The following is a 23,329-nucleotide window of genomic DNA, read 5'->3' on the forward strand; positions in this document are numbered from 1 at the left end:
TCAGGAAGTCGGGCAGACTCCCCTGGTCCCCACCTCATGGTGCCACACTCCTTGTTTCCATGGCGACCTGGGGGTGGAAAGACCACAGTTACCCCATCCTTCAGGTGGGGGCACCGAGGCCCCGAGGCTGCATTGCTAGGCCATGGGGATGCTGAAGGGAGCCTTCAGGACCTTGAAGGTCCTCTAGGGGAGCAGCCTCCCCTCGCCCCACCTCCCACCAGGGAGGCTGACATCTTCTCCAGCCCTTGGAGCCCCACAGGGTCTGTGACCTGGCTGAGCAGGGCAGTGTGATTCTGGACACAGGCACAGACCCTAAGCAGGCCTGGGCTTCCCAGTGGGGGCCTGCCCGGGCATCTGGGGTGGTGGGATCCCTGGGATGACCAACGTCTGTGCCCCCTCAGTCCCTGTGCCCCCTCCCCATGGGCCTCTGGACTCAACTGCCCATAAAGCACACTACACAGGCCCCCCTCATGCCACCTGCCAGGCTGTTGTTGGGCTGGGGCGGGGGCGGTGTGAGGGGCAGAGCAAACCTTTCTGGAGTCCTCACTGTGGGCCTGCCAGTCGCCACAAGCGGCCACATCTCGCAACTGGGGCGGCAGGGGCTGGGGCACCCCAGGGGGTCCTTGAGCCCTGTCGACGGGGCTGAAGACCCTTCCGCTGTGGTGTGGTCCCCCTGCCGCACCAGGAGCCCTTCCTTTTCTGCAAAGCTTTTCTTCTGATTACAAAATAGCCTCTTTGGTGGCAGAGAGTTAGTAAAATACAGAAAAGCAGAGAAGAAAAGAATCTCCTGCAGCCCTCCGCCCCCATGGGCCTGCTGTGTGTCTCCCTGCGTGACTCTCCCGGGCATTAGCAGATGCTGGCCCTGCCTTCCTGGCCTCCTGCCACCCAGGAGGCTCTGCCCGACCCCCCTTCCACCCTCCCTGCCCCAGGGCTCCCCCCAACCCCTCCCACTTCCTGCTTTGGGCCTGGGGTGTGTCCGGCAGGCATCTCCACGCTGGAAGACGCTGTGCAGAGCAGTCAGTGGTCTCCGGCGGGAACTAAAGGCAGCCTCTGCTGGACCCTGTCACGCAGGGGCCCCCAGCACCTATGGCCTCCCGTGGGGAAGGGAGCTGGGCTCTGCCCTGGCCATCATCAGGCTGATGTGAGGAGTGAAGGTGGAGGACATGAGAGGGAGGCGGAAATCAAGGGGCACGGCCGCCCTGCTGGCCAGTGGGGCCCTTCCCTGGCCTGAGTGACCACTGTCTGCTGGGGGGCTTGTTCATTCCTATGCAGCACCCCCAGAACCTGAGGACACTCCCAGGCTGGAGCCCCTCAGTCCCCAGGGGAAGGCAGGGGCTGGGCTGGGGTGGGCTGCGGCAGCCCCTTTCCCAGCCTCAGGCTGGAGGCGCCGCAGTGGACCCTTCGCTGTGGCCTGGCCAGCCCCAAGCCAGCCAGCATTACGGTCCCCAGGGCCTCGCTTCCTGCCCCGCCCCCTGGAGGCGTCCTGCAGGCTGGTGTATTTTTAGCTCCGCCTGATGCCAGGACTGCCTTTCACTTCGGACATCAGAGGCCTTGGGCAGCGGCCAGTGCCCTTGACCCCGTGCTTTTACGACTGGCCAGGCACAGGGAGGCAGAGCCCAGAGGCTCCTTCCTTCCTGGTTCGGCTGAGGGCGGGGGCCCAGGGCCCGGGAGCCCCAAGAGGCGTGGAGCTCAGGCTTCACTGTTCAGAGGCATGCTTCAGTAAAGCCTGAGCAAGTGGACAGGCCCCTCCCTTTCTCAGGGGTGCAGGTGGGGTGAGGCAGGGATGGGGAGCCCGGTTGGCTCAGGCTGCCTTACAGAGTCCCAGGGACGCTCACTAATACTCCTAACAGTGTGGAGGCCAGCAGCCCAAGGTCAGGGCGCCGGCTGACCCAGCATTTTTGGTGGGTAGACGCTGGCTCTTAGACGCCTTCTCTGTGGCTGGGAGGCTGATCTCCCCCAGGAAGGACCCTGGTGGGCCTCGCCCTCATGTGCCTCTAACGTGGGTCATCCTAAGGCCCATCTGCAACATGGGCGAGGTGGGATCACACTCCACCACCTGCATTTGGGGGTGTGGACACGAGGAGGCGGGTGGGGGGGTGTCGGCTGGGCCTCCGGGGACAGCTGGGAAGGGGTCAGGAGGAAAGGCGGGTGCCGGGGGTCTTGAGGGACAGGGAGGACTGTGATCAGACCTGGACCTGACCTGCCAAGCACTGGCTCGGAGCGGGGGCAGGGCAGGGGGATGAGGGGCAGTGCAGGGGAGGGGCAGAGGAGGGGAAGGAGGGGAGAGATGGTGGGGGAGGGGAAGATGGGGAGGGGCAGGTGGGGGAGAAGTGTTGGGGGAGGGGCAGAGGAGGGGAAAGTGGGGAGGGACAGTGTTGGGGAGGGACAGTGTTGGGGAGGGGCAGCGTTAAGGAAGGGGTGGGGGAGGGTCAATGTTGGGGGAGGGGAAGGGTGGGAGGGGCAGTGCAGGGGAGGGGCAGAGGAGGGGAAGGGGTGGGAGAGCAGGGAAGGTGGGGAGGGCTTTGTGGGGGAGGGCTTTGTGGGGGAGGGGTGGGGGGGAGGGCCAGTGTTGGGGAGGGGCAGTGTTAGGGGAGGTGGGGGAGGGGAAGATGGTGAGGGGCAGGTGGGGAAGGGGAAATGTTGGGGGAGGAGCCGGGAAGGTGGGGAGGGGTGGGAGGTCTGTGTGTGGGAGGGGAGGGTGGGGGAGGGACAGAGGAGGGGATTGTGGGGAGGGACATTGTTGGGGAGGGGCAGTGTTAAGGGAGGGGTGGGGGAGGGGAGGTGTTGGGGGAGGGGCAGGGGGCAGTGTGGGGAAGGGGAGGGTGGGGAAGGGGTGAGGAGGGGCAGTGTGGGGGAGGGGTGATGGGGAGGGCACAACCCAGGAGGGCTAGGGGCAGGAAGTCCTCTGGAGGGAGGTGTGGGGTCTCAGATGAGAGCAGGGTAGGGGATGGGCAGGGGTCTGGGAGAGCCTGCCCCTGGTGGGCAGCAGGGTGGCTGGCCTGCCTGGGAAGGGGCTCGCAGCCCCCTGGGCCTGGGCGGGCGGAGCGCCGTGTAGCCCACAAGGGAAGGGCTGGGGGGCTGCCTGCTTTGGGGAGAAAGGCTTGCGCGTCTCCACCGACTCTGTTGGCCTCCCCCCCTTGCTGCCCCCAGGGGGTTCTGGTGGGAGCAGGAGGCGACAGGGCCCTGCACAGGCGCCTCCGGGCCAGATGGAGCCCCCCGTGTGGGCAGAATGGCTGGGTTGGGGCCCCTGCAGGGACAGTCACCCCGCCCCGGGTCCCTGGTCTGGACGCAGCTTAAGCACAGAGCTCCTCATGGGCGTTAGCAGTGAAGAGAATGGAGAAGCTGTCTAGGGGGTCCCCTCGTGTTTTCGGGGTGAGGACTCATGGCAGCGCCGGGCAGGGAGCCCTCTGGTCCATCTCGACCCCCAGGAAGGGGCGTCTCCAGAAACCAGATTTGTGGATACAGCTCTCGTCCCATCAGAGCTCTCATCACAGAGTGAGTTCAGTGGTTGTAGAACCTTCACAGAACTGTGCCACAGTTGGTTCTAGAGGCTTCCATCACCCTGCCTCAGCCGTCACCCCAACCGCAGCCCGGAACTGTAATCCGAGCGCCGTCTGCGGGGAGTCTTCTGACATGGACACTCACATGGGCGGGTCGCACCGTGTGGACCTGGCTCCCGGCTCCCCCCACGGAGGGTGGAGCTTCCAGCCCCGAGTGTCACCTGCCTGGAGCTCCGTCCCTCGAGCAAGCCATGCTCCCCCGTCCCCTCCCCTGTTGCCTTGTCGCTGCTGTGGACACTCCGTGAAATCTCAGGACAGCGTGTGTTTCCGTCTCTCCTGAGCACGTGGTGTCCCTCCATTCTGGGCTCAGGCTCAGGTGACTTGCTGGGACCCTGCTCCCAGCTCTAGTGTGAGGCGCAGGGCTTCTGGCCTATGGCCCAGTGGTGGCCCCCCTGCCCTGCTCCCAGGGGTCTGTACCCTGCCCATGCTGAAAGGCTGCAGAGGGGGCAGTCGGTAGGGGGCTCCAGGAGGGAGGCTCCTCGTCCTGACTGGTCACCTGACAGGGCACGCTGCTCAGGCGCGCTTTCCCTGTTGTCTGTCCAGGGTGGATGCGCCAGCCCTCAGGAGGGTCCAGCCAGAAGGTGGGGCCTTCTGGCCATCACGGATCATCCCACTGATGCCTGGGAGGACAGAGGCCAGGCAGTGAGGTCCCCTCCACAGCCAGCCCCATCCCGCTGGCCTGGTGCCGAGCGGCCTGCCCCAGCAGGGATGACCCTGCAGGTCCGAGGGGGGTCCACCCCACCAGCATCGCTTTCCCCTGACCAGGTTTTCATTGCACCTGCCTTCCTGGTGAGCCCCCCGACCCCGGATGGCCCGTCCACGCCTCACTGGCACTTTGAGGGGTTGCATAAAGCTCCCAGGGGCCTGGTGTGTGTGCTTGCCGGGACGCGGGGGCACCCCTGGCCCGGGGTCTCCTATGCGGCTTAGTTTCTGTGCAGGACGCTTCCTCGCAGTAGAAAAGGGCTGTGAGTGTGCCATGAGGTCATTCCACACAGCAATGCTCCCCTCACTGGAGACCTTTCCTGCAAACAGCCATCGCTTTGCACTCAGCCCTGGCGGAACCCTTGGTTTCTGGGTCACAGACTGTGCGTTTTCCCCTGAGGCATTTCATGTGTTAAGTTCCAGGTTCAAACACAGTAGCTCTCGAGCAGACTGTCATTTAGCTCCAGTTTAACAATAACTAAACTTGGCTCTGAAATTTTAAAACAGAAAACATTCCTGCCGAATCTCTGCATCTAAAGAGGCTACATGGACAACCTTTCACAAGAAGGTGTCTCTTCCTCCAGGTGTCCGTGGTTGGGTTAGTATTTCCTGGGGGTGGACGCTGTTCCACCCTCCAGAGAAGCTTCTAGAACATTAGGCAAACATGGTACAGTGATGCAGACATTCAAATACTCTCTTTCTTCAGAAATGAGCTTTTTGGTTTAATTCCTTTGAATGTGCTGGCTAAGATTAAGCCACAAGTGCCTTCAGAACAGAAAGCGCTGCAAAAGAATTCAGATCTGTCTGCAAAGCTGGGAACGAAAGCACTGCGGGGGGCGGGGGCGTGAGCTCAGGCATGCGCACATGCGTCAGCCGTGTCAACACGGAAGCGCGCGTTCAGTGTGACCATTCCTCCTTGCAGGCCACCGCCAAGGTGCCCGCTGTCTGAGGCTGTCCCTGACCACGGGGCTCAGGTTGGCAATGGTCCTGGAGGCCAGCTGTGAGGGGAGGCCTGAGCCTGAGCCAGGAACACTTTCCCCAGGTCCGAGGCTCTAAGGGGACCCCTGTATAACCTAGGGATAATTTTTCATATTTAATAAACTTTTAAAATTTGATAAACTTTAGGGAATTCCCTAGAGGTCTAGTGGTTAGGATTCGAGGCTTTCACTGCTGAGGGTGAGGGTTCAATCCCTGGTTGGGAAATTAAGGCTCCACAAGCCACACAGTTGCAGTCAAAAAAAAATAATAATAATGTACTTAATGTTCTAGAGCAGTTGAAAGTGTCTAGAAAAATCAGGCAGACGGTAGGAGCAGTCCCGCCCCCTCACCGTCCACCGCTTGTTGCTCATACCTGGCTGGAGTGGGGTACCTTTGTTAGAACTGATGAGCCGACTTGGATACATTATTGTTAATCAACTCCATAATTCAGGCGAAGGCTTGATCTTAGAGTCCACAGGTTCTGACAAACGCAGGTGATGTGCCCATCTTACACACAGAGTCATTCATTCCACCGCCCTAAAAACGCCGTGTGTTCCACTGTTCACTAACGTTTCAGTGAGTGAAGACAGATGCTGTCTAGGTTGGTCATAGCTTTTCTTCCAAGGAGCAAGTGTCTTAATTTCATGGCTGCAGTCACCATCTCCAGTGATTTTGGAGCCCAAGAAAATAAAGTCTCTCACTGTTTCCACTGTTTGCCCATCTATTTGCCACGAAGTGATGGAACCGGATGCCGTGACCAAACTAGACAGTGTGTTGAAAAGCAGGGGCATGACTTTGCCAACAAAGGTCCGTCTAGTCGAGGCTATAGTTTTTCCTGTGGTCGTGTATGGATGTGAGAGTTGGACTATAAAGAAAGCTGAGCCCCGAAGAACGGATGCTTTTTAACTGTGGTATTGGAGAAGACTCTTGAGAGTCCGTTGGACTGCAAGGAGATCCAACCAATCTATCCTAAAGGAAATCAGTCCTGAATATTCATTGGAAGGACTGATGCTGAAGCTGCAACTCCAATACTTTGGCCACCTGATGTGAAGAACTGAGTCCTTGGAAAAGACCTTGATGCTGGGAAAGATTGAAGGCGGGAGGAGAAGGGGACGACAGAGGATGAGACAGTTGGATGGCATCACCGACTTGATGGACATGAGTTTGAGCAAGCTCCGGGAGATGGTGAGGGACAGGGAAGCATCCAGTCCATGGGGTCGCAGAGTCGGACACAACTGAGCGACTGAACTGAACTGACCTGAAAGAGACATAGGGTTACAAAGGAAACCAGTTATTTTGAAATAGTTATCAAAATATTAAAGTGATGGCTGGGCCCCTTGCTGACCTGGGTGAGGAAGCGGGAGCCGACAGCGTGCAGGGTCAGGAAGGGATGAGGGTGGAGCCTCGGGTTTCCTGGTGGAGACAGAGCCCCGGGCATCAAGGACAGATGCTCTTGGAGAACGGCCGCTGAGCTCCGGTCAGAGTCGACGAGACCAAAGATGCCATTTGCTCCCGTCCGAGCTCACAGGCCCGTGAGCTGAGGACCCCTGCCCCTGGAAGAACAGCAGAGGCTGGTGAGCCCGGAGAGCATGGGCCAATGGGAAGAGAAGACGTGCTTTCAAAACCAAATCCATGTTTCTTTTGGAAGCACCATCTAGACAAGTAGCCAAGTGGGTCTCGTGTTTCTCTGTTAGCACAGCCGACTCCTGGCAGATTCAATTATCTCGCTTTGACAGAAAATGGGTTAATTAGGAGGAGTCGATCAGGCTTGGCGGGAGAGAGCGTGATTAGCGCCTGGCCACACCTCAGGCACACAGCCGTGGGACCGGAGAGCTGCTGCCGGAGCCGGGGGGACCACAGGGCGACCTGCACCCCGAGCCGCCCCCGGGGGCCCTGCCCATCAGAGCCTGCAGGGCCCCTCCCCGCAGCGCCCTGACACCGCGACTCCTGGAGTGCGGGGCACACGGATAAACAGGGCCGTGACAGCTCAGGGCAGATGTGGCTGGGCCTGGGCACGCGGGCTGTGGGGATGGACGCGCAGGCGTGGGGGTCAGATGGCGGCACCTTTGGGGCTTCTGGGAGGAACCCACCAGGCTGGATGGACAAGCCTCCAGATGGCAGCCTTCCGAGCGCAGTGGCTCTGTGGGCGGCATCCCCGGCTGCTCAGGGCCTCTGCCTGCCGCTCCGGGACTGGCTGGGGTCAAGGCAGGAGGCTCCCCAAGTCTCTCCACTGCTGTGGGAGCGGGGGGCTGGGCCAGCCTGCCCAGGCCCCAGCAGTCAGGATACCACGTGCGTGGTGGGTGACCTGTGCCCTGGGGGCCAGCCACCCAGCATCTCACCCTCCCTTCTGGGTGGCGGCCACTACCTCCATGAGGCATCTGGCCCTGGGCTGGTGGGCAGGCTGTGATGGAGGTGCCCCCGGGGCAGGCAGGGGTCCACTAGCTTTCCTTGGGGGCCCCTTCCGAGCACTCGCCCGCCCCTACTCCCGCCCTCAAGGCAGGCCTGGCATACGTGGTCCCACTTGCCACTTGACAGGTGCCCTAGCCAGCCAGGCCCCCAGTGGGTGGGTCCTCTGAGTGAGGGGGTCCTTTCCAGGGTCAGAGTGGGTCCCACGGGGCATCTGCGTGTCTGTCCGACGGCACAGGGTGGCCTCGGCCGCATCGGGCACCCCCCTCCCGGAGGGTGGGCTCCAGGGTGGTGTTCTGGGCTCCACACTCAGCGTCTTCACGCGCAGCCTGATGTCCTCAGAGACGTGTGGACGGTGCCCCTCTGGACACCGGGGCCTGGCTGGGGCCTCTCCTGCCCCCTGGCCCTGCCCTGCCTCTGTGAGCACGTGGACTCCAGGGTGCACGGGGGGCCAAGGCGGGCCGGCTGCCAACGTGGGGTCTTCGAGGTGGTCCCTCATCAGGCCCCAACCCTGCCCAGGAAACCGGCTCCAGTCCCCTCCCTCCATGCCTAGAGGGGCCCCTGCTCGTGGAAGTCACGCCCGCGACGAGCGGGCCTCCCCGGCTCCGTGGTCCCCGTCGCGGCCTTTCAGCCGGGGCACAGGGCTGCCGGCCGCTTGCTCCTAGCAGTGCCGTCTCCAGGATGGCAGGCTCCTCGGGAAGGCCTTTTGCTGTGGGGATGGCGTGGGCCACGCTGCCTGGGTGGGGCAGGGGTGGGCGGGGAGTGGGCATCTAGCGGGCTGGGCTGGCCTCCCCATGAGATCTCAGGGCCTGCCCCGGCCCGCCAAGCCGCTTCTGCACATGGACTTCTCCCCTGCCTATAGCCTGTGCCCACCTGCAGCCCAAGTTCTGGGCAGGCTCCGGGGGCTTGTCTGGCACACGCTGGAGGCCCTGGAGACCATGCACGCAGCGACAGAGACAGCGTTTCCTAGGAAACTGCAGCCAGCCAGCTGCGGGCACCGGCCTGCGGGGCGGGGCGGGGCGGGGCCTGGTGCGGGCCGGGGACCCCAGGCTGGAGGGGGCGCGGGCTCCCGGGCCTCTGGTGGGCTGGGCCGGGCCTCCTCACGGTGATCCAGGGCCTGCCCTGAGACCCTCCTCAGAGCAGGTGTGTCCCTGCGCGTGTGTGAGCCTGGGCGTTGTGCTATGTGTGTGTGTGTGCGGGTCTGTGTGGGGGTGTCTGTGTGAGCCTTGATGTTGTGAGTGTGTTGTGTGTGGGGGGGTCTGTGTGATGGTGGGTTCCCGTGGGACATCCGGGCGCCCTGGCTCTGTGGGGGTGTCTCGGGGAAGTCTGAGTGAGCCTGGACATTGTTTGTGTGTGTTGTGTGTGTGCGGGTCTGTGTGATGGTGGGTTCCCATGGGACATCCAGGCATCTTGACTCTGTGGGGGTGTCTCGGGGAAGTCTGAGTGGGTGTGGGTCGTGGCTGCGTCTCTTCGGGCCTGGGGCCCGGGCAGCAGCCTCAGGCACCAGAATCAGGCCCAGCCCCCTCCTCACCCGCCGGCAGAGGCCTTGAGCCTCCCAGCCTCGCCCACTGGTAACAGCAGCAGGGCTGTCCCGCCTGTCCCAAGAGACTGGCCCTCCTCGGTGGGGCGGCTGGAGGAAGAGAAGCTCAGGGGATGGGTGAGGCCCAGGCCGCTCCTCAGAAGGAGGTGGACGGTGCCTGCGGACCCGGGTGGTCCTGGAAGCCCCTGCCTGCGGCTTCCTGCCGGCCCCGCCCCGCCCCATCCCTGCCCAGGCTCCCCTGGCCCCTGTGCCTGGTGAGGCCTCACCCCCAGGGCATGGGGGGCCCAGCTCCTGGGGGCCACCACGGACAGAGCTGGGCACAGCTGTCCCTGGTGGTTCTCTCGCCCCTGGCACAGGGGCCTGAGACTGTGCACAGAGGTCAGTGACTCCCAGTCTGCCTATTCTCTCCCCATGGGGAACCCACCACCCTTCCCTGGGGCTCCAGGCAGGGCACAGCGAATGTTGCCAGGAAACCCGGAGGCTCCAAGGCCTCAGAGCCTGCACCTCATTTATCCATTCATTCGGTCATCCAGTCACCCCTCCGGCCCCTGGGGGACCCAGGCCCCAGGAGAGCGCAGGGCGCCTGGAGTGGTCACTTGCCCCCTGGCTGTTAAACCCAGACGTGCTTCTGTGAGGGCGTGACAGCAGGGGGGAAGCACCTTGGGATGCAGGAACCAGCCCTCGTGGAAATCGTGGAAATCGTGGGAATCGCAGGGACTTCCTGGAGAGGCAGGCTTCAGGCTGCGGCTGAAGCAGCGGTGGGAGGGAGCTTGGTGGGGCTGGCTCTAAGGAGGGGCAGATTAGCTCAGCCGTGTGTGTGTGTGTGTGGGGGGGGGTCCTCTCAATCCTGCCCAGACACGGGTCCTACAGGAGGATTTGCGTGTGGAGGGTGTCGGGGGAGGTGAGTCAGGCTGAGGCGTGGGATCCGGGCCCTGGAGGAGCGCGGCCTGGGCCTGGGGCGGGGGGGGCCGGGGGTCTGGAGGGCCAGGGCTACCCCAGCAACTGTGAGTGTGGGCCGGGGCAGAATTGAGGGCCTCCCTGGGGGTGAACAGTGTGGGGTGGCTGATGGGCTCACCCAGCCCAGGAATGAGCGTGGGCAGCCCCAGGCGCCCCATCACCCCCACCCTGAGATCTGCCCGGGTGGGCGATGGTGAGGGGGGCTAAGCAGGGAGGCCCTGCCAGGCCCAGCCCCAGCCGGCAGAGACTCCCAGAGGACCTCGACTCCCAAGGACAGGCAGCGGCCCCGAGCCCAGGGCTGGGATGCTCTGAGGGATCCCCTGTGCTGGGTGCACAGACGTGATGGCCCCAGGGAGCCCCTTCGGACAGCAGAGGTGTGGCCACGGCCGAGTCCACCCCCAGAGAGAAGGGCTGTGGGGTGGAGAGGGCCGAGCAGGGCACAGGGGTCCTGGCCGGTGGGGGGGCGGGCAGGCAGCCTCTCTTCCCTAGGCCCCCGACTCTATCCAGCGGGCTCCCCCACCCCCCCATTGCTCGACTCTCACAGTGAGGCCCAATCCCTGTGGGACCCGATATATGGATTTTCCTCTTTGCTAATTGGAATCTGTCTGCCTGCAAGAATTAAACATGCCGGCTTTCTAGTCGGCATTTTAAACCAGCACGTTTCCCTCTGAGCCAGGATTGGGCAAGGGCAAACAGGACACTGGCCTGACGCAGACAGAAGGGGGACTCTGCGGCCGCCAGCTCTGCAGCCCCTCGCCCCTGCCCTAGGCCCCAGGTGGGGTCGCCCTCCCCACCCGGCCTCATGGAGGACTCTGGGCCCCAGAGGCGACGGCAGGCTTGCCTCCTGCTCACCGCCGGCTCCGTCTGGGGGAGAGGGCGGTGCGGCTCCTTACGTAATTGTTCTCGAGTCTAATTTAGCTCGAGTCCTCTTGGGCTCCAGAAGCCACAGCACAGCCAGGTCTTTGCCAGCGTGGGGGTGCAGGGGGCGGTGCACAGCTCCTGGCCTGTGTTCAGGTTACTTTAGCCCCTGGAACACAGCAGAGCCACAAAGCCGGGTGGTGGTGGGCCTGCTGAGCCTGGGCCCCTGAGGCTGGGAGAGGGCACGGGGGCGGGGCCTGGCTGCGGGTGCTGCGAGCAAGCTGGGAGGGGCCCCTGGTCCATCCCGGCTCAAGCGCAGGCCCCCAGGGGCCAGCCAGGGCCGGTCAGGGCTAGACAGGGCCGGTCAGGGCCGGTCAGGGCTCAGCGCCTGGCCTTGCTGGAGCCCGGGCAGTCAAACGCCACCGAAGATGCGGCTGTCAGGAGCCCCTTGGACAGGTCTGCTGTCCGGAGACCCAAGGAAGAGACTGCCCTCCACTGAAACCACAGCCCCTGCATCTCCTCTCTCTCACACGGAACACGTCTGGCATCAGACGCCCGCTGGGTGTCCTGCAGTTCAACTGGATTCTGACACCAGCTGGTTTGTGCAGAGGGAGGAGAAGGGGAGGACAGAGGATGAGATGGCTGGATGGCGTCACGGACTCGATGGACGTGAGTCTGAGTGAACTCCGGGAGTTGGTGATGGACAGGGAGGCCTGCGTGCTGCGATTCATGGGGTCGAAGAGAGTCGGACACGACTGAGACTGGCTGGCAGGACCCCGGGAAGCGCTTACCTCGGTCCAGGAGTCTGTTGTGGCATAAAGTGCACGGATGGACAGCCAGAGGCAGCGGTGTTTCGGGGGCGGTCTGGGGGAGTCCCACACACAGGAGCTTCTGTCCCCGTGGAGCGGGGTGTGTCCCCTCTCGGTACATGGATGCGTCCACCCACCTGGACTCTAAAGCCTGTACTTTAGAGATTTCTACTGCGGCTTCCTCACTTCGGAGTAGTTGAGCGTTATCAGTCCCCAGCCCCTCCCACTTCCTGGAGGATGGGCGTGGGGTATAGAGGAAAGTTCTAGCTCCTAACCACGGCTTGGTCTTTCTGGTGACCGGCTCCCACCTGGGAGCCCACCCAGAATCACCTCATTAGGGCAAATGACACTCTTGCCACCCAGGAAATTACGAAGGATTAAGTAGGTCCGCGGTGGGACCTGGGGGCAGAGGCCAGCACTTATCTCTTCTGTTATTCCGCACCCTCCAACCTGCGGTGGGCCCCATCCAGCCTGCTACAAGACGCAGGAGGAAAAGGCTGCCCTTCTGCTTGGGAAAACGGAGCCCTTCCTGGGTCTGCGGGCTGCCGGCCAGCCCTGCAGACTCCAGCCCCGTGGGCCTCGCAGTGTGCGCGTCTCCTTAAAACAGAGCTCTCCTCCACGCGCCCCACCCCGCCCCCACACACCCCGCTGGTTCTGTGCCCTGGGGAATCCTGGCCAGCACCGAGCCCATGACGCTGGGGCAGGGCCTTCCCAGCGGAGCCCGCAGACGCCCCGCCACCTCCCTGGGTCTGGTTCATTGGGGCTGCAGCTCAGGGTCAAGAGACTGCCAGGCTCAGTGTTGGGTGGGGCCCGAGGGCAGGGAAGGGCCGTGGGAGAGGAATGCCAGATGACATGAAGAAGCTTGGTTCACTTTCAAATTCAGATAAAGGAGACGACAGGTTCATACTCGAATGATGTATTGTTAATCGGGAATTCAAATGTCACTTTGCTTGAACTTTGCTACCCGAGGTGGGAGCCTCCGGCCAGGTGGTCACGGGGCGCCCTGTGTGCCTTGTGAGGGTCCAGCCTGGCCTTGTCCACCCTGCCCTCCGCCGGGCCTGCCTGCCCTGGGCCCCTCTCCCAGAACAGGGCTCCCGGCAGCCTGGGGAGGGGCTGGACCCAGTCCCCACTAAGGGTCTTCTCAGCAAGAGGGTCTGCTGCAGGCAGGGGCTGGACCTCCTCGAAGCCACTGCCAAGGCCACAGACCCAGGGACCACCAAGCCTCAGCCTACAGGACAGGGGCAGGGGGACCCCGGCGCCCAGCGGCCTGGACGCAGCCCTCAGCTCAGCCTACAGGACAGGGGCAGGGGGACCCCCGCGCCCAGCGGCCTGGACGCAGCCTCGGCTCTGCCTACAGGACAGGGGCAGGGGGACCCCCACGCCCAGCCGCCTGGATGCAGCCCTCGGCTCTGTCCCGCCTGGGAGTCACGCCGCCAGGACCTTTGTCTCCACGGGTCTCTGGTGACCAGCTCTGTTCTCTCATCTCATGGATCCCCAGGGCGTTCCTAGTGGTCTCCAAGCCACCTGGCATTCACTGGAGGCTCAGCCCCAGCCAAGAGGCTCCTGGCGCTTGCTCAAAGGGCAGTGGAGATGGGGCCCCCACCCCCCAGAGCCCCAAGTTTAGCTGGAGCATCAGGAACCAGGTGGGGGAGGGAGGGTGTGTGAGGGTGGGGGTGGGGGGTGGAGGTTATGGGGGTGGGCAGTGGTTTGCTGGTTGGGGTGGGGGGTGGGGTGGGGAGTGTGTGGGTGTGTGGGTGTGTGGGTGTGGGGGGGCTGGAGGAGGGGTTTGCTGGTTGGGGGGGGAGGGGGGAGGGGGAGGGCTCCCCCTCGGCAGCCTTCTCCCTGAAGCCAAACCTGCAGGCTAGAAGCAGCCTCTGTCCTCCCTCCAGCACAGGCCTGCCCTGCTGGCCGGCCTTTTGTGTTTCTTGCTCTATTCAGTTCAGATTATAAAAATTATGGCTGCTCATTATATGTTATTAAGAAAATGTGAAAAGACTTAAAGAGCAAAATTAAAATTACCCGTCATCACACCCGAAAGAGATAATCACAGTTGCGTCTCGGGTACATTTCTTTTGGAGGGATATGCACGCACACACACATGTAGAGACACACAAGTGCACACGCAGACATACACACATACACGCACACAGAGAAACATATATGTGCACACAGATACACGCATACATGCATCGATATTCACACACGTAGATACATACACAGAGAGACATATACACATATGTATGCACACAAATACACACGGAGATACACACATAAACCCAGAGATACATATATGCACGCACATGGACACGGAACATACACATATACATACATGCACGCACACAATACTCAGATGCACGCATGCATGCAGAGAGGCAGGTGCGTGCAGATACACACATACGTGGATATGTGTGTCAACACACACACAGTAAATATAGACACACAGAGACACATGCACGCACACAGGCATGCACACAAACACACACCGAGATGCATACATAAACCCAGAGATGCATCTATGCACGCACATGGACACGGAACATGCATATATACACACATGCACGCACACAGGCATGCACACAAATACACGGATGCAAGCACGCGGATACACAGGCACAGAAAGCAGGTGAACTGATTTTGCACACGTCGCTTCATGCACGCCTCATGCATCAGCGTGTGGGGCGCAGGTAGTGAATTCCTGTGCCTGACTTCCGGACTCACCACAGATGCCGGGATCTGGTGTTTACTAGCCACCTCGATGCGCTGGTCTGCCTTTGTCGGGAGAGGCCTCCAGCCTCCCCAGGGCAGATTCCCCAGCGGGGGCAGGGGGAGGTGTAGGCTGTGGGCCTGCCCAACTGTCCTCTTCACGCAGTGGTTTGTAGCTTTACCCCTGACACCGCCATTGCCTTTATCAGGCAGAGCGCACACACTTGTTGGAGGCGTGTGCCCTCGTGAGGTGTGTGTGCGTGAGCGTGTGCCTCCTGGGGAGCAGACATTGACAGGATGGGGGTGCAAAGACCCTGGGGAGACATGCCGGGGGAGGCCACAGGGACTCTCGGACTGGACCGTTGCAGCCAGACCAGCCTGGCAATGGTCCCCAGGCCAGTGGAGCAGTGCCCACCCCGGGGCGCCTTCTCCGAGACTGACAGCTTCCTAGCTGATTCCCTCGTTGTCAGGACACTGCTGCCTGGCCTTTGGTGGTGGCCAAGTCTGAGGCGGCACCATTAGGCCGCTCAGCTGCTCTGAAAGGTCAGCAGGGGGACAGACACAGGCTGGGGGCCGCGTGGGCAGCCTCTCAGCGGGCTGGGGGCCGGGCAGCCAGGGCACCTGACCCTTTTTGGTGCCCAGACCGAGAGTCAGCATTTCTAAATGCTGCCAGTCAGATCGTCTGCACCAAGCCCCGGGACCATCTGGCAGTGAGACCTGGGGGAACGGACAGAGGTCTGGGGGCCTGGCAGGTTGAGGACCCCTGTGGGCACAAGCTGGGCACACTGGGGGCCCTGTCAGGAGCAGAAACCCACCTGCGGCTGGTCGCTCTGGAGCACAAGGCGGACTTTATGGACCTTCAAGTCCCATTGTTCTGTCTGCAGAAATTTGCAATTTGGTATTTTTATTCTCTTTAAAAATAGCTTGATTGAGATATAACTCACACGGCATACAGTTCGTCCATTTGAAAGACACAGTCGATGGTTTTAGCGTGTCCTAAAATGGACTTCCCTGGTGGTTCAGACGGTAAAGCGTCTGCCTACAATGCGGGAGGCCTGGGTTCAATCCCTGGGTTGGGAAGATCTCCTGGAGAAGGAGATGGCACCCCACTCCAGTGTTCTTGCCTGGAGAATCCCATGGACGGGGGAGCCTGGCGGGCTACAGTCTATGGGGTCGCAAAGAGTCGGGCACGACTGAGCAACTTCGCTTTCACTTCAGTGTGCCCACAGATGGCACACTCTGCAGCCATCACCATCCTAGGGGTCCATTCCAGGCGAGTTTCGTCATGTTGGAGAGAACCCCCGCATTCTGCAGCTACCCACTGACGGACATGCAGCTTCTTTTCACTTCTGGCTCCGGTGACCAACACAGCCCTTGACATTTGGGCACAAGCTTCGGTGCAGGCACAGGTTTTCCCCTCTCTTGGGCAAAATGAATTCTAGGAAGTGGGAAGTGGTGACTGAAAACACGCATGTGAGCAGTTAAGGTCTTGAAACTATTGCAAAACCTGGAGGCAGAAACGAGTTCAAAATGAAACTGGAAACAACCTCTAGTTCTCCTGATCTCATACTTTTTAAGCTTATTTAAAATTCTTGGTTTCTTTTTTTACAATATTTAATTTTCAGAGTAAAATGGAGGAATGTATGGGCAGAGCTTAGAGCAGCTTCTCCGTGTTGTTATCGGTGCTGCTTTTGTTATTATAATGTTTTTAAAGTGTTACAGTTTTCTCTTTGAGGAAAGGAAGTTTGTCTCGATTAATTATAAATCTTCCCAAACATATGCTGGTGTTTAGTTGCTAAGTCAAGTCCAACTCTTTGCAACCCCGTGGCCCGTAGCGGCCCCGGCCTCCCTGCCCTCCACCATCTCTTGGAATTGACTCACACTCGTGTGCCTTGAGGCGGTGAGGCCACCCCGCCACCTCACCCTCTGCCGTCCCCTTCTCCTCCTGCCTTCAGTCTTTCCCAGCATCAGGGTCTTTTCCAGTGAGTCGGCTCTTCGCATATGTGGCCAAAATATTGGAGCTTCAGTTTCAGCATCAGTCCTTCCAATGAATATTCAGGGTTGATTTCCTTTAGGATGGACTGGTTTGACCTCCTTGCTGTCCAAGGGACTTTCAAGAGTCTTCTTCAGCACCACAATTTGAAAGAATCAATTTTCTTTTCCGCTTAGGATCACTTCAGCTATTTGGGGTATTTTGAGGGGCTCCATATACATTTTAGGATTATTTGTTCTATTTCTTTGAAAAATGCCTTCAAAGGATTTTGACAGGGAATGACTCTGAATCTGTCCATTGCTTTGGGTAGTATGGACACTTTAACAATATTAATTATTCTAATCCATGAGCATAGAATATCTTTTCACTAATTTTGTCTTCAATTTCTTCCATTGTAGCTTTCTATATAAATGTCTCTCACCTCTGGCTAAATTTACTCTTTCTGATGCAACTGTAAACAAGATTGCTTTCTTCATTTCGCTTTCTGGCATGTATTAGTTATAGAAATGCAGCGGATCTTTTTGCATTGCGTTTGTATCCTGTAACTCTTCTGAAGTCATCTATTAGTTCAAAGAGTTCTCTGGTGGAGTTTCGGGTTTCTGATTACATCACGTCGTCTGCAAACAGGGGCGGTCTTCCTTCTTCCTTTCGAGTTCACTTCTTTTTCTTGTCTAATCTCTCTAGCTAGGTCTTCCAATACTATACTGAATAAAAGTGGTGCATGTGGGCATCCTTGTCTTGTTCCGTATTTTTTTTAACTTATTTTCCTATTGCAAAAGCAATCCAAACGTCTCAAAGATCACCCACAAAATATTGACCATCAAAAATTATGTTCTAAACCAAGATTGCCTGGAGAAATATCAATAACCTCAGATATGCAGATGACACCACCTTTATGGCAGAAAGCAAAGAGGAACTAAAGAGCCTCTTGATGAAGGTGAGAGAGGAGAGTGAAAAAGTTGGCTTAAAACTCAGCATTAAAAAACTAAGATCATGGCATCTGATCCCATCACTTCACAGCAAATTCATGGGGAAACAATGGAAACAGTGATAGACTTTATTTCTTGGGCTCCAAAATCACTGCAGATGTTGACTGCAGGTAAGAAATTAAAAGACACTTGCTCCTTGGATCAAAAGCTATGACAAACGTAGACAGTGTATCAAAAAGGAGAGACATTACTTTGTCGACAAATTTTCGTATAATCAAAGCTTTGGTTTTTCCATTAGTCATGTATGGATGTGAGAGCTGGACCATAAAGAAGGCTGAGCACTGAAGAATTGATGCTTTTGGGCTGTGGTGTTGGAGAAGACTCTTGAGTGTCCTTTGGACTGCAAGGAGATCCAACCAGTCCATCCTCAAGGAAATCAACCCTGAATATTCACTGGAAGGACTGATGCTGTAGCTGAAGCTCCAATACTTTGGCCACGTGATGTGAAGAGCTGACTCACTGGAAAAGACCCTGATGCTGGAAAGACTGAAGGCAGGAGGAGAAGGGGATGACAGAGGATGAGATGGTTGCATGGCATCACCGACTCAATGGAAGAGTTTGAGCAAGCTCCGGGAGTTGGTGATCGACAGAGAGGCCTGGTGTGCGGCAGTCCTTGGGCTCGCAAAATTGGACAGGAATGAGTGACCAGACGACAGTCACTCACACACCTCGAGACCATCCCTGTTAACCCTGGTCTTGTCTTCTAGGGATGCCGGAAGTGCAGGCGCAGCCCAGGTGTGCAGGCACCTGTGCGCTTCTATCCTGAGTGAGTTCATGGGCCACCGCTGGATCATAGCCAGATGTTTAACCAGCCCCCAAAGGTTGAACATTTAGGTTCTGTAGAAATCTTCTCCTTCCCAGCAATGTCGAGCAGGAGGAGCTCGTGGAAAAGGAGAGGAAAAGAGAGTGAGAAGAAAGAACTCGGGACCCTTTAGAGTGACTGGAGGGTGTGACCTGGTGCCAGGAACATGGCGGGGGCTGGACCTGAAGGCCTCCCTCCAGAGTCTGTGTGTGGTTGGATAGATCCACAATAAGACATTCAAAAAGTGCAGAAGGGGACCCGGAAAACCCAAAAAATGGGGCAAAATGCCTGCGGTTCTTACAGGGTTTCTCTAGAAGATCCCTTTGGCTCTCTTCCACCTCATTCGCCCAAGCTGATTGTTCTGACCCTGCTCCTCCCTGAGGTCCCCTCGCTGACCTGGGTCCACAGGGGCAGGCAGGAGAGGGGACCTCAGTCCTCAGACCAGAAGCAGGGATGGCACTGTAGTTTTGCATGAATACAAAAATAATTTGCAAGTATCAGCAGTGAGTTAGTTCTTTAATGGGAATTTAATTTTCAAATGAATATTTATGAGCTGTTGCCAAGCTTGGTCCAGAAGTTCCCCAGGCAGAGCTGCTGGGTGGGGGCCTGGCTATGCCTCCTAGGGCCTCCAGGAGGGGCTGGCGCTGTCCGGAACACTGTCCTAGGTGCCTCGTCCCTGGAGCCCCCCAACCTCGACCTGACCCTCTGCTCCTCGTCTCAGCCTGCAGTCACCCCCCTACCCCTGTGCAGTCACCCCCTACCCTACCCCTGCGTCCGTCTGAGCGCTTGCCCCACCTCACCCCATCAACTCCATCCTCAGCCAGAAGCAAGGCTGGGGCCCAGGGGGTCCACTTGCAGGACACAGGCCCCCTTCTAGGGGCACCTGTGACGCAGTAAAGACAGGCCCTGATGTCACAGACTGCCAGGTGTGGCAGGAGGCTTGGCAGGCGGGAAGAAAGCTTTGTGAAAAGGAAGCCTTGTGACCTGTTGTAGGGAGAGCTCTCTGAGTGACCGAGGAGGTGAGACTTGAGGTCTGTTCCCACAGCATCCTGCCCAAGGCTCCCAGAGTCCTTGGAAACAGGGGGTGGGTGTCTAGGGGGGCGGCCAGGTGCCCAGCGGGGGGGGTGTCCTGTCACCCTCTGTGTCGGGGTTTCCCCATTGCGCACCCGCTGCTGAGAGGCCGGCCGTGTCCAGCGTCGGGGCTTCAGTCTGCAGGCAGGGGTGTGTCCGCCGTGAGGGCCCCTGGGGAGGGGACCCCTGGGGAGAGGTCCCAGAAGGTGCCCTGGGGAGGCCCAAGGGAGAGCACGAGCTGTGAGCGGCTGTGCTGGGTGGTCCTGGAGGGGATAGAAAGCCAAGGCCCCCAAACGGACAGGGACTCCGGCCCCTTCTACCTCTGTCCCCTTCCCTCCTCCCCCTTCTACCCCCAGCTGAGGGGCTCAAGGGGAGGGGAGCCCAGGAAGGCCTTTCCCAGGGGGTGGGGGTGGGCGCGGCCCAGGGCCCTGGTCAGCTGGAGCCCAGAGCGGAGTGCGGGTGGGGGGGGAGCTGGCCCTGAGGTCAGCTCTCTGCTACTCCAGCCTGCCCACCCCCACCCCAGGGAGAAGCTGGGCTGAGTCCAGTGTGGGGGGAACCAGTGGCCCCCCCTTAGTCAGCTGCTAAGGAAGCCTCAGGTGCAGAGCATTCCGGAAGCAAAGAGGCCTTGGGAGGGGGTGCTGCTAGACTGACCACTGAGAAACTCTCAGCTCCCTGCTGACTCACAGGGAGAGGGCAGCCGAGGAAGTGCAGCGGGAGGAGCTGGAGAGGGGAGAGGGAGGAGGGGGAGGGAGGGGGAGGGAGGGGGAGGGGAGGGAAGGGGTAAAGAGAGAGGAGGGGAGGAGGAGGGAAAATGAGGGGCAAGGAGGGGAGGAGGGAGCGGGTGAGGAAGGGGAGGAGGGGGAGAGGGAGGGGAGGGGTGAAGAGGGAGGAGGGAGACAGGGAAAGCGAGGAGGGGGAGGGGGAAGGAGGAGAGGGAGAAGGGGGAGGGAAGGGATGAGGGAGGAGGGGGAGGGGAAATGAGGGGGGAGAGGCAGGGGGAGGGGGAGGAGAGGAGAGGCAGGAAGGAGAGGAGGGGGAGGGGTGAAGTGGGGGGGGAGGAGGGGGAGGGGGAGAGGGGGAAATGGGGGGAGGGGAGGAGAGGAGGGAGAGGGGAGAAGGTGGGGGAGAATGAAGGGGGAGGGGAGGGGAGGAGGGGCTGGGGTGGGCAGGGAGGGGGAGGAGGGAGGTAAGAGAGGGAGGAGGGGGAGGAGGGGAGAGATGGGGAGAGATGGGGAGGGGGGGGAGGAAGAGGAGAAGATGAAGCGGAAGCGGGAAGCGGAAAGGGGGGCTCGAAGCTCCAGCCCAGGGCCTCGTGGGCAGGCCCTCTGTGGTTGGGGGGACCCTGGTGCTGGGGGTCACACTAGGGGACAGGGGGCAGGGTCCCCAGGGTCTGTGGCTCGGCCTGGGGCCTGAGGACCCGAGGTAGGCTCTCCGTCTGCAGGCCCAGGGGGGCCGGAGGGGCCGCGTGTGGGATGGAGGGGGCCCGAGGTCCGGGGCAAAGGCTTGAGTGAGGGAGGCAGCTCCGGATGGGAGCCGCGTGTGAGCCACAGCCCAGGGCTCAGCCCGCACCTCCGTCCCAGCAGCCTGTGAGCTCACACAGGCCTCAGACGCCATCCTGACCGGAGAACCGCCGCCTCCTCCCTGCAGCTTGCAGCCCCAGCGCCCCAGGGCCTGGGCGAGGCCAGCCAAGCGGGGCGGCTAGAAGAGCCGGTTCTGTGGGGCCGCCTGACCCCAGAGGCCTGTGCGGACAGGTGGATGGGGGGCCAGGAATGTGAGCTAGGAGGCTGGGCTGGGCGGGGCCCGCGGGCAGAGGCCTCGGTGACTGGGGCCGCAAGCCCCTCACAGGGTGGGCCCTGAGAGGTCCTGGGCCCTGGAGGGAGCGGGTGCGGGGGTGTGGGAGTTCGGAACCCCAGGAGCCGCCCCCGCCCCCATCTCAGGAGAAGGCGAGTAGGAGCCACATGGCCTGTTAACTTCCTGATTTCAGCACGAGCAGCGGGTCCATGCCAGGAGCGGGGAGCCCCAACACCGAGCACCCAGCACCGAGCCCGGGGCCCCGGGAAGGACCTGCTCCCCCCGGGGCTCCCCCACTGCGCTGCTCTGGGGTGTTCCTCCCCTCCCCTCCAAGGCCCCCCGGGGCTCCCCTCGCCCTCTCCAAGGCCCCCCAGGGACGCCCCTCCCCCCTCTCCAAGGCCCCGAAGGCGCTGCCCCAGCTGGGAGGGCCCCTGAGCCACAGGAGCTCAAAGCTCCCAGGAACTTAGGGCTTTGTCCTAGGCGGTCTGTTTTTCAAATAAATTATACCGTTTAATGATGTGAAGTATTGTAAAAGTTGCTCCTTACAGAAAGAGAGAACACAAGATGTCTGATATCTGGGGAGAGACGGAAAGAAGAGCCCGGGGACGCAGGGAGGGCAGAAGGCGCTGGGTGGCTGTCCTGCAGGAGCCGCCCGTCCGGGAGGGACCTGCCTGGCTCTGAGCTGGGTGCCTCCGCGTGGCTGGGAAGCCCTGTCTCCACGCGGGCAGGGGCAGCTGCTGAAAGGCCTGCCAGGAACCAAGGAGCCCCTGTGAGGGCCGCCGCGAGGAGGCCTGCGGGACCCCGGACCCTCCTGGCTCTGCCAGCAAGCGGCTGCTCGGTCCCTGGACGCGGGAGGGAGCGGTCATCAGAGCCCAGTCAAGTGCCAGCTGGCTCCCGCCCCGGAGGAGGCACCCAGGGTGGGCCCGCGGCCCCCTGCTGCCCGCTGGGCACCCAGCACCCGGTCCTGCACCCGCGGCGGCGCGCGGGCGCCTTCTGCTGGCCACGCTGCAGAAGGCGCGGCCCCGCCAGGCAGGCACCTTTCCGCTCGCCTCCAGCCCGGCTCCCTCGCCTCCCCGCAGGCGCGGCCCCAGCTCTCGCCCCTCAAGCCTGGCCACTGGGGTGGGGGGCCAGCTCTCCCACCCCTTCCTTGTGGGGCCCTAGCATTTCCAGCACCCCTGGAACGGCCCCCCAAGGCACAGCGGCCCAGAGAAGGAGGAGAAGGAAGCGGGGCTCTGCTGGCCGGAAAGGACCGACAGCCTCCTGCCTCGGTTTCCCCTTCGGAGCCCCTGGTATGCAGAAGGCTCCGGAAGCACGCAGCGCCCACGAGCAGCAGGGCCCTGACCGAGCCCTGGAGCCTGTGAGCCCTGCTCCTCCCTGGGGCCCCGCGGGGAGCAGGCCAAGCCGGACAGAGCCTCCAGCCCACAGGGGGCTCCGAGAAGGAGCCTCAGGCTGGGCACGGGGGACCGGCACCCCCAAGTGCCACCAGGGGCGGGGTACCACCACCCAGGCTCCCAGCATGGGGGCGGAGGGGCCAGGGCCCAGCAAGGCTTATAAAGCAGGCTCAGCGGCTCCAGCCTGAGGAAGGGTTCACAAACTGAGCAGCCTTCACTTACCAGCACACGTTTGCTGAACCCAGGCCAGGGAGGAGGCACCCTGGGCTGGCTGCGAGGGAAAGGGGTTCTGAGAGTCCAGAGCTGCCGTGGAGGCCCAGCGGGGAGAAGGCCGAGGTGAGGACCACGGGCTGGGGGGACCACGGGCTGGGGGGACTATGGGCTGGGGGGACAATGGGCTGGGGAGACCACGGGCTGGGGGTCCACGGGCTGGAGGAACAATGGGCTGGGGGGACCACAGGCTGGGGGGACCACGGGCTGGGGGGACGATGGCCTGGGGGGACCACGGGCTGGGGGGTCAGGGCAGCAGGGCTGGGGGGACAACGGGCTGGGGGGACAACGGGCTGGGGGGACCATGGGCTGGGGGGACAATGGGCTGGGGGGACCACGGGCTGGGGGGACGATGGCCTGGGGGGACCACGGGCTGGGGGGACCACGGGCTGGGGGGACCATGGGCTGGGGGCTCAGGGCAGCAGGGCTGGGCTGAGCCCCCTGCTTTCCGCACCGAGACTCACCGCTCTTGTGACGTCCACTCTCTGCATCTGTTTCTGAGTTTCTAG

General features: G+C 61.1%; 1 long non-coding RNA gene across 1 annotated transcript; it reads right to left on the minus strand.

Moving 5' to 3' along the window:
* LOC121817614 (uncharacterized) lies at positions 1–11,970 on the minus strand. Its single transcript, XR_006057625.2, has 3 exons — positions 11,793–11,970; positions 6,586–6,793; positions 1–6,498 (listed from the first exon to the last, which is right to left on the minus strand). It is a non-coding gene; the product is annotated as an uncharacterized LOC121817614 (long non-coding RNA).
* Between the last annotated feature and the right edge of the window lie 11,359 nt (positions 11,971–23,329).

The sequence above is a fragment of the Ovis aries genome, chromosome 22 (assembly GCF_016772045.2).
Source record: "Ovis aries strain OAR_USU_Benz2616 breed Rambouillet chromosome 22, ARS-UI_Ramb_v3.0, whole genome shotgun sequence".
Taxonomy (NCBI): Eukaryota; Metazoa; Chordata; class Mammalia; order Artiodactyla; family Bovidae; genus Ovis; species Ovis aries.